Genomic DNA, 10,962 nt, shown 5'->3' with positions numbered 1-10,962 from the left:
CAGGTGTAGAGTTTGGTGAGTTCTTTATAGATTTTGGATACTAGCCCTTTGTAGTCTGATATGTCATTTGCAACTATTGTCTCCCATTCTGTTGGTTGCCTTTTAGTTTTGTTGATTGTTTCCTTTGCAGTGCAGAAGCCTTTTTATTTTCATGAGGTCCCAATAGTTCATTTTTGCTATAATTCCCTTGCCTTTGGAGATGTGTCAAGTAAGAAATTGCTGTGGCTGAGGTCAGAGAGGTTTTTTCCTGCTTTCTCTGCTAGGGTTTTGATGGTTTCCTGTCTCACATTCAGGTCCTTTATCCATTTTGAGTTTATTTTTGTGAATGGTATAAGAAAGTGGTCTAGTTTCAATCTTCTGCATGTTGCTGTCCAGTTCTCCCAGCACAATTTGTTAAAAAAAAACTGTCTTTTTTCCATTGGATATTCTTTCCTGCTTTGTCAAAGATGAGTTGGCCATACTTTTGTGGGTCCAATTCTGGAGTCTCTATTCTATTGCATTGGTCTATGCGTCTGTTTTTGTGCCAATACCATGCTGTCTTGATGATTACAGCTTTGTAGTAGGGGATTGTGATGCCTCCCGCTTTGGTCTTGAATAAGAATTGAATGTAGAGGAGCACCTGGTTGGCTTAGTCATGGGAAACGAGCCCTGCATGGGAACAGCATGGAAACTGCTTGAGATTCTCTCTCTTTCTGTCTCTCTGCCCCTCACCTGCATGCTCACGTGAGTGTGCCCATGTGTGCACACTCTTTCTCAAAATAAATAAATAAACTTAAAAAAATAAAAGAATTAGGGGCTTCTGGGTGGCTCAGTTGGTAAGTGTCTGACTTCAGTTCAGGGCATGATTTCATGGTTCATGAGTTCAAGCCCCTCATCAGGCTCTTAAATGTAGAATTGTGTATCCCCAAATGCCTACCATAGGTCTATTTACAAATATGTTTGGTGTTGAAAAGATACCAAATGGATGAATGGATATAGTATCACTCATGTACTTTATTGTTTCCTTTTGTATGGGAAGATTACATTTTGCATCATGTAAGGACTAGTTTCTTTTCATTTTGGTGAGCTTTGAGATAGCAACCCAGGTTATCGATCTTTTCCTTTTTTCTCTTTTAAGTTTATTTGTTTTTAGTAATTGCTACAACCAATGTGGGGCTCAAACACATGATCCTGATATCAAGAGCTGCATGCTCTTCTGACTGAGCCAGCCAGGTGCCCCCAGGTTATCTATCTTAATCCTCAGCACCTCAAATGACTCTCTAGGGTCTCTGTCCCACAATTTCTAACAATGAGGAAAATGGTTCCAGAGAAAGCCTTCCCAGTGAAATATTTATTTATTTATTTATTTATTTATTTATTTAAAAAATTTTTAAATTTTAATTTATTTTTGAGAGAGACAGAGCACGAGCGGGGGAGGGGCAGAGAGAGGGGGAGACACAGAATCTGAGGCAGGCTCCAGGATCTGAGCTGTCAGCACAGAGCCCGACGTGGGGCTCAAACTCATGAACCGCGAGATCGTGACCTGAGCTGAAGTTGGACACTTAACTGACTGAGCCACCTAGTAGGCGCCCCCAGTGAAAAATTTAAAAAGCCAATAATTTACTTTTTAGATTTTTAGAGTGTGGAATTTTTTGTTTTGTTTTGTTTTGTTTTTTGTTTTTGCCTTCCAAATGAATTCAAATGTCCTTGAGCCACTTTTCTTGCTTATACTATGATCATTTTGGTCCTACAGAAAATATTATATAGTGATTTCATCTTGTGAAATGGAATTACTTGTCATTTTGGCACAATCCAGGTTCAGGAATTAATTCTTGTGTTTACTGTCAAATAATGCTCATTTCCACATGATAGAAAAAAACAAATAATTAAAGAAAAAATCCAGTAAAAATGCCAATCACATTATCTGACATAATTACACATAAGTATTAAACTTGGTAACTCAGAATAGCAATTATGTTGGGTCAGTAGTAAAGAATGCTGATTTTACCTCTGGTGTTCTTGAAGGGAGAATAAGCTATTAAAAATGGACGAGAGGCTGGTAATTTTGAGGTACTCATTCAAGTTAAGTTATCATTAATAAAAGTTTAAAACAATATTAATTTATATATGAAGGAAGAGGGGGAACCTGGGTGGCTCAGCTGGTTAAACGTCAAGACTCTTGATTTCAGCTCAGGTCATGATCTCACGGTTTGTGAGATTGAGCCCCACGTGGGATTCCTCCACACTCACAGCAATTCTCTCTCTCCTCTCTCTGTCGCCCCTCCCCCCATACTCACTCTCTCTCAAAATAAATAAATAAGCTTAATATATATATGGAGGAAGAGAATGTTCTGTACAGTTTTTTGGGAGAATTATCTAAGAATGATTTTTCTTTTCTTTTTTTAAAAATTCTTTTATTAAATTGTATTATATTATATTATATTATTTTATGTATGTATGTATGTATGTATGTATGTATGTTTTAAAGTAGGCTGTATGCCTAACCTGGGGCTTGAACTCACAACCCTGAGATCAAGGGTCACATGTTCTGCTGACTGAGCCAGCCAGGTACCCCTAAGAAAGGGTTTTCTTTAAAATTAATGAAATCTGTAACTCCCTGACTATACTTGCTTCAATACCCCTGAAACCATAAACTGAGACATATGAAATATGTATCACTGAAGCCATGTAAGTTATGAAGAATGTTGGCATATATTTAATCAACCAACGTATGATTCTATAGGGGAAGCAGGCAGATTTTTTGCTTCTCTCTCTCTCTCTCTCCCTCCCTCCCTCTCTGTATGTGTGTATATGTGTATATGGAAGAAAATTGTGCTGTGTTTAAATTTCCCCTCTGGCAGAAGTTAAGGTTCAGAATATTAAGTAAGGATTCTTTAAAAGTTAACTCTCTCAGGGTGCCTGGGTGGCTGCGTTAGTCAGTTGAGTGTCCAACTTCAGCTCAGGGCATGATCTGTCAGTATGTGAGTTTGAACCCCACATCAGGCTCTCTGCTGTCACAGAACCTGCTTCAGATCCTCTGTCCCTCCCCCCCCCCGCTCCTCCCCCGCTTGCACTCTCTCTGTCTCTCAAAAATAAGTAAACATTTATAAATAAATAAATAAATAAATAAATAAATAAATAAATAAAGTTAACTCTTCCTCTCTTAAACAAATTAGAAACATACCTTGTCCTTTTTAACTCATTCTACAGAAGGTGTCTTAATGCTGTTCTCTATTGCGGCCACAGAATAAGATGTTCTACTTAATAATAAACCCAAAGGGGAAAAAGTCCCTGAATCTTATCACAGATCTAAAAAGCCATCCCAGTGGAATAAGCAAACTGGGTCCCCAGTGAGTATAGAGAATATGTTGTGTGTGCAGCACACAAGTGTTTCTTCAGTCAAGTTAAGACCAAGCAAAAGTAAGAAACCTTGCCTACCAACATGGGATAGAGATTTAGTGGTCCTAAAATTTAAAAAAACATGGAGATGGGGCAGAAAATTTAAATTGGAGATCCACTAAGAATTTAAAAGTTTTTGTTTCTGTATGACAAATAAATCTCTCTTCAAAATCTTGAAAAAGAACTGAGAGACTTGAATTATAATTACTTCTTTTTTCTAATAATAGATAATATTGCAGTTGAAATCATAGAATAACTACAAAACATTGTTGAAAGAAATCAAAGACAATCTAAATAAATAGATATTTCATGTTTAAGGATTGGAAGACTTAATATTATTAAGATGGCAATATTTCCCAGGTTGGTAAATAGATATATTGTAATCCCTATCAAAATCCCCAGCTGGCTTCTTTCCAGAAATTAGAAAAGTGGTCCTAAAATTCATATGAAAATTCAAGAAACCTAGAGTAGCCAAAACAATCTTGAAAAAGAACAAAGTTAGAGGACTCACACTTCCTGATTTAAAAACTTTCTGAAAAGCAACAATAATCATGACTGTGCAGTGCTGGTGTAACAATAGATATCACAGATTAATGGAATGGAATTGAGAGTCCAGAAATAATCTTTAACATTTATAGTTAATTAATTGTTTGACAAGGGTGCCAAGACAAATCATTTAGGAAAGAAGAGTTTTTTCAACATAGAGTGCTAGAACAAGTAGATATTCATATGCAAAAGAATAAAATTGGATCCTTTCCTCACACATACATAAAAATGTGTATAAAAACACATAAAATACTTAAAAAAATACATTAAAAAACTCAAAATGGATCATACACCTAATGTAATACATAAAACTATAAAACTTACAAGAAAATGTAGAAGTAAATCTTTATGACCTTGGGTTAGGCAAAGCCTTCTTAGAAATGATGCCCAAGGTATAAACAACAAAAGAAAAAAATAGATAAATTAGACTTCATCACAATTAAAAACATCCGTGCTTCAAAAGACACTATCAAGAAAGTGTAAAGACAGCCCACAGAATTGGAGAAAATATTTGCAAATCAAAAATATTATTACATACTTGTGTCTAGAATATATAAAGAACTGTTACAACTAAAAAATAGAAGACAATATAATTTAAAAATGGGCAAAAAATTTGGCAAAAAGTCTGAATATACATTTCTCCATAGAAGATACACAAATGATCAATAAGCACATGGAATGGTGCTCAACATTATTAGCCATCAGGGAAGTGCAAATCAAAACCCAGCGAGATACCATATCACACTATTAGGATGATTACAATAAAAAAAATGGTAATAACAAGTTTTGGAAAAATTGGGGTCTCATACACTACTGAAAGGAATGTAAATGGTGTGACCAATTTGGAAAAAGCATATATTAGAACATATAGCCACACAAAAACTTACACCTATGTTCACAGCAGCTGTAATGGGGGGAAATACTTTTTCCTCTACCCTTCTAGGTTCTTGGCTAGGGCTCTGTAACAAAAGACAGATTAACAAGAGAAAAAAATAGAAGTTAACTGGGACACCTGGGTGGCTCAGTCAGTTAAGCATCAGACTCTTGATCTCTGCTCAGGTCATGATCTCATGGGATCAAGCCCTGAATCAGGTTCTGAGCTGACAGTACAGAGCCTGCTTGGGATCCTCCTCTCTCTCTCTCTCTCTCTCTCTCTCTCTCTCTCTCTCTCTCCCTACCCCATGCTCTCTTTCTTTCTCAAAATAAATAAATAAACTTGAAAAATAAAAGGTTACTAGCATGTCTATCTCATATATACATGGGAGAAACTCAGGCATAATAACTCAAAGGTTTGGCTAAAGCATGGGCTTATACAGCATCATAGCAAGGAAACAATAAATCTTTAGAGAAGTGAGAAGACAAAAGAAAAGAATCGTGAGTCTCTAGGGGTAGCACATTGTAAATATAAGCGGGCCTAATGGAAGATAACCGAGCTGGTCAGTAAGGTTTTTGATGTGTGCTCTCTTGTACTGTTTCTGGGCTGATAAATGTCTAGGGTTGTCAATGATTAATTGATATCTTGCTTTTAGGCAAATAGGGAAAGGACAGAGAGGTTTTTTGTTTTTGTTTTGTTTTGACATGCTTCTCAATTGCCTTCAGTTCAAAACAATCATTGTGTGAAAGTGGTATGTTTTGGGGTGGAAAATTCTGCTATCCTTCACAGCATTATTTATAGTAGCCAAAAAGTGGAAACAATCCAAATGTCCATCAACTGATGAATGGATAAAGAGAATGTTGTATATCCACACAATTGATATTTATTTGGCAGTAAAAATAAATGAAGTATTGATACATACTATAACATAGATGAACCTTGAAAACATGCTAAGTGAAAGAAGCTGCATATTGTATGATTCAATTTACATGAAATGTCCAGAATAGGCAAATCCACAGAAACAGAAAAATACGGATTAGTGTTTGCCATGGGCTGGGGGTGAAGGGGTGGTAATTGAATGAGGAATAACTGCTAACAGGTACAGAAGTTTTAGGGGTTTTTTTGTAGCATGATGAATGATGAAAATGTTTGGAATTAGGTGGTGGTAATGGTTGCAAAACCTGGTGACTATATTTAAAAATTTAATGGGGCGCCTGGGTGGCTCAGTCGGTTGAGCGTCCGACTTCAGCTCAGGTCACGATCTCGCGGTCCGTGAGTTCAAGCCCCGCGTCAGGCTCTAGGCTGATGGTTCAGAGCCTGGAGCCTGCTTCCGATTCTGTGTCTCCCTCTCTCTCTGCCCCTCCCCCATTCATGCTCTGTCTCTCTCTGTCTCAAAAATAAATAAATGTTAAAAAAAAAATTTAAAAATTTAAATTATACACTAAAGAATGAATTTTATGGTATATGAATTATATATCAATGAACAATACAGGGGTGCCTGGGTGGCTCAGTCAGTTGAGCGGCCGACTTCGGCTGTGGTCATAATCTGGCAGTCTGTGGGTTCGAGCCCCGCGTCGGGCTCTGTGCTGACAGCTCAGAGCCTGGAGCCTGTTTCGGATTCTGTGTCTCCCTCTGTCTGACCCTCCCCCATTCATGCTCTGTCTCTCTCTGTCTCAAAAATAAATAAACGTTAAAAAAATTTTTTTTTAAATGAACAATACAAAGAAATTACTATATTTGAAAATTTCATGCCCTTCTAGTGTTTCCTGTAACAATTTGCATCACTGAAATGGAAATATTTACAAAATATATCTACTTAAGTTGATTTTTTTTTTAAATAAAGAAGCCAGTTACAAATGCCTACATGCTTTATGATGCCATTTATATGAAATGTCCAGAACAGGACAATATATAGAGACAGAAAATAGATTAGTGGTTGCCTAGGTTGTAGAGTTTCTTTTGGGGAGGTGATGAAAATGTTGTAAAATTGATTATGGTGATGATTACACAACTCTGAATATATTAAACACCAGTGATTTGTATACTTTATTTATTTATTTTGTACACATTATTTTTTATTTTTTGAAGCATTTTTTTAGTTTTTTAAGTTTATTTATTTGTTTTAGAGAGAGAACAAGCAGGGGAGTGGCAGAGAGAGGGGAGAGAGAGAATCCCAAACAGGCTCTGCACTATCAGCACAGAGCCCCTCTCTGGGGCTCCATCCCTCTAAACATGAGATTATGACCTGAGCTGAGATCAAGAGGCAGATGTTTAACTGGCCGAGGCACCCAGGCACGCCAATCCTAAAATCTTAAAAAAAAAAAAAAAAAAAAGCTTCCTGACCCATTGCCACAAAGTGATTTATAGAATAATGATTTGGAGAGGTTCTTAACTGGAAGTGGCATCCAGAACATGGTAACATCAACTATAAATAGACTTGTAAAACTAATAGAATGCATCATTAAGGAATATCCTGTATTTTTTGACACCCAGCCTATGTATCCACTATAAACAGGTTTTATTTTTTTATTTTTTCCTTTATTATTATTATTATTATTATTATTTCATTAACTAGGCTCCACACCCAATGTGGAACTTGAACTCATGATAGGAACTCCTGACCCTGAGATTAAGAATCGTATTGTTCTACCGACTGAGCCAGCTAGGTGACCCTATAGACAGGCTTTTAAGTTCAAACCAGAGAAATTCTTTCATTCTTTTTAAACATTTCCCATTTCCTTTGTTCTATCTACTCATTCTAGAAAATTCAGACAACTTAGAAAGTTGTAGTGGAAGTAAATTTACTTGAAATCCTGTCATTATTAAAAATACTGTTAACATTTGATAAAGATCCTTATAGACATCTATTTAGTATAAACATATACTAAATAGTAAACGCTAAATATTTACTCTTTTATGTGAGTGGATTTACACTATATATATTGTGGAAAAACGAGACTTGGCATTGTATTTGGTTATGAGTTTGTTAGAGGCATTTCTTTTACTTACTTATAATTTGCAAGCCTTCCAAGAGAAAACTAGATCCAAGATCTATAATTGGATCTAACTAGAGAATTTATACAATATATATAGGTAATTGATACAATTAATATAAAGCTAGTAAGATAATCTTAATAGCTTATTTGATTAATGCACACACAATTTGTGAACTAGTAAAAATCCAATAATAGGTATCTCTATGATTCTCTTTTTTTTTTTATTTTTATTTATTTATTTATTTATTTATTTATTTATTTATTTTTTAATATATGAAATTTACTGTCAAATTGGTTTCCATACAACGCCCAGTGCTCATCCCAAAAGGTGCCCTCCTCAATACCCATCACCCACCCTGCCCTCCCTCCCACCCCCCATCAACCCTCAGTTTGTTCTCAGTTTTTAACAGTCTCTTATGCTTTGGCTCTCTCCCACTCTAACCTCTTTTTTTTTTTTTTTCCCTTCCCCTCCCCCATGGGTTTCTGTTACGTTTCTCAGGATCCACATAAGAGTGAAACCATATGGTATCTGTCTTTCTCTGTATGGCTTATTTCACTTAGCATCACACTCTCCAGTTCCATCCACGTTGCTACAAAAGGCCATATTTCATTTTTTCTCATTGCCACGTAGTATTCCATTATGATTCTCTTTAATTCTGGAAATCATAAAGATTTTGCAGTTAGCCTTAAGTCTTGGAGTTAAGGGGCCACATTCCAGAATGGTAAAGACAGACTCTGTAACATAAAAGTTTGACAAAAAATAATAATAATAATAATCCATATCTCTTTACATGATCTGTCAAGAAAACATAACAGAGAGAAAATATGAAATGTATCATGGAGAACAGAAATAACCAAATTTAATCTTACTTGTCTTTCACCTTAGCCTGATTAGCCAGATAAAAAGGATCTGTATTTACCTTCCTGATATTCTTATCTTTTAGGTTTCTTATAAATACAGAGAAAAACAATTTATAGCCTAATGTCTAGATAAACAAAGTGCCTTCATGGAGTTTACCCAAGCCTTAGAAGGATCAGAAGGCCTGCCCTAGAAGCAAACACCTGCAGCACTTTCTTTGTCCCATAGTGCCACTATTCCCTGTGTTGTATAAAATGGTCAGCAAGGACTTTTATTCATTCCATATTTTATTATTTATATATTTTTTTATTAAAAAAATTTTTAATGTTTATTTTTGAGAGACAGAGACACAGAGCGCGAACAGGGGAAGGGCAGAGAGAGAGGGAGACACAGAATCTGAAGCAGGCTCCAAGCTGTCAGCACAGAGCCAGCCTGGGGGTTCAAACTCACAAACTGCGAGATCATGACCTGAGTTGAAGTTGGACGCTTAACCAACTGAGCCACCCAGGTGCCCCTTATTCATTCCATATTTTAAAAATCCTCTAGTATGGTGCCGTATGTGGTATATGTTCTGTGTTAAGTGCACACTTAGATAACATGTACACATGCGTACACATACAGAGACTTTTTTGTGATTTTGATTGAAATTATATTGAATCTATAGGTCATTTTGAGAAGAACTGACATTTTTATGAGATAACTCTTCCAATCCACAGACTAAGTATATAATTCCATTTATTTAGGTATGATTTAGTGTTTTTCTTTTTTTTTTAACAAAAAAATTGTATTTACTTAGAAGCATTCAGAATGTCAACAAAACAGCTGCAACTTTTTTTTTTTTTTGCAATTACAGAGTGGTATTCAGTTAACAGAACAACAATTATTTCGTATAAGCTGCATCAGAGACAACTGAAGATGAAAAAACTACCATCCCCTTATATAACTAATTTGTGCTGTGCACCAACAAGAACCTGCCTTAAATTTCCATGCCAATTTACAACCCCCATACTGTACCAGGCAAGGTTAGTGGCTGTTGGAAATACCACCGGGACAGGGCTATCTAAAGACACGTTTGGTAGTGTGTTAACTATACAAAAAAAGACACTGCAAAGTTTAAAAACAAATCTTACACAGCCTTACATTTCAATTTTTTTCTTTAAAAGGAGTGAGTTGTGTACAGGGGGGTTAAATGCTTTATAGACAAAAAAAAAAAAAAAAAACTGCACTAGAACCAACTTATTCATCATCATCATCTTCTTCTTCTTCATCTTTTTCATCTTCCTCCTCTTCCTCATCCTCTTCATCTTCCTCATCCTCCTCCTCTTCCTTCTTTTTCTTGCTTTTTTCAGCCTTGACGACTCCCTTTTTTGCTGCATCAGGCTTTCCCTTAGCTCGGTATGCAGCAATATCCTTTTCATATTTTTCCTTCAGCTTCGCAGCCTTCTTCTCATAAGGCTGCTTGTCATCTGCAGCGGTGTTATTCCACATCTCTCCCAGTTTCTTTGCAACATCACCAATGGATAGGCCAGGATGTTCTCCTTTGATTTTTGGGCGATACTCAGAACAAAACAAGAAAAAGGCCGAAGGAGGCCTCTTGGGTGCATTGGGATCCTTGAACTTCTTTTTTGTTTCCCCTTTAGGGGGGATAGAAGTTTTCATTTCTCTTTCATAACGGGCCTTGTCCGCCTTTGCCATGTCTTCAAACTTTCCTTTCTCTTTAGCAGACATGGTCTTCCACCTCTCTGAGCACTTCTTAGGAAACTCTGAGAAGTTGACTGAAGCATCTGGGTGCTTCTTCTTGTGCTCCTCTCAGCAAGTTTGCACAGAGAATGCATATGATGACATTTTGCCTCTCGGCTTCTTAGGATCTCCTTTGCCCATGTTTAATTATTTTCTTTGCCAAGAAAGTTTTTCTGATCCTTCTTGAATTGTACTCTCCAAGTGCCCTGTCCTCCTCTTGAAGGTTCTGATTTAGTGTTTTTCAATAAAGTTTCATTAAAATACGTCTTGAACAATTTGGGTAATTTTATTCATAGGCATTTTATATGTTTTTTGATACTATTATGAATGATATCCTTTTTAAGTTAAAATTTCCAATTATTTTTGGTATATAAAAATGCAGCTGATTTTTGTATAATTTTGTATCCAGCAATCTATATTACATTTTAAAGTATCACCTTTTCTCCATCTGTCCTCTTTTACTGCTATTACTTGCATACTAGGTCTCCTGGATCTATGTCTAAGTCTTATATTTTCCATTATGATTTCTGTTTGTATTTCAGCTCTTTGCTTTGAAATAGCTCTTCTGC

General features: G+C 36.1%; 1 pseudogene; it reads right to left on the bottom strand.

Annotated features, from left to right (window-relative positions):
• Positions 1-9,552: 9,552 nt before the first annotated feature.
• Positions 9,553-10,549, bottom strand: LOC131519653 (high mobility group protein B1-like; annotated as a pseudogene).
• Between the last annotated feature and the right edge of the window lie 413 nt (positions 10,550-10,962).

The sequence above is a fragment of the Neofelis nebulosa genome, chromosome 8 (genome assembly GCF_028018385.1).
Source record: "Neofelis nebulosa isolate mNeoNeb1 chromosome 8, mNeoNeb1.pri, whole genome shotgun sequence".
Classification (NCBI taxonomy): domain Eukaryota; kingdom Metazoa; phylum Chordata; class Mammalia; order Carnivora; family Felidae; genus Neofelis; species Neofelis nebulosa.
This window is presented reverse-complemented; position numbering and strand designations above follow the sequence as displayed.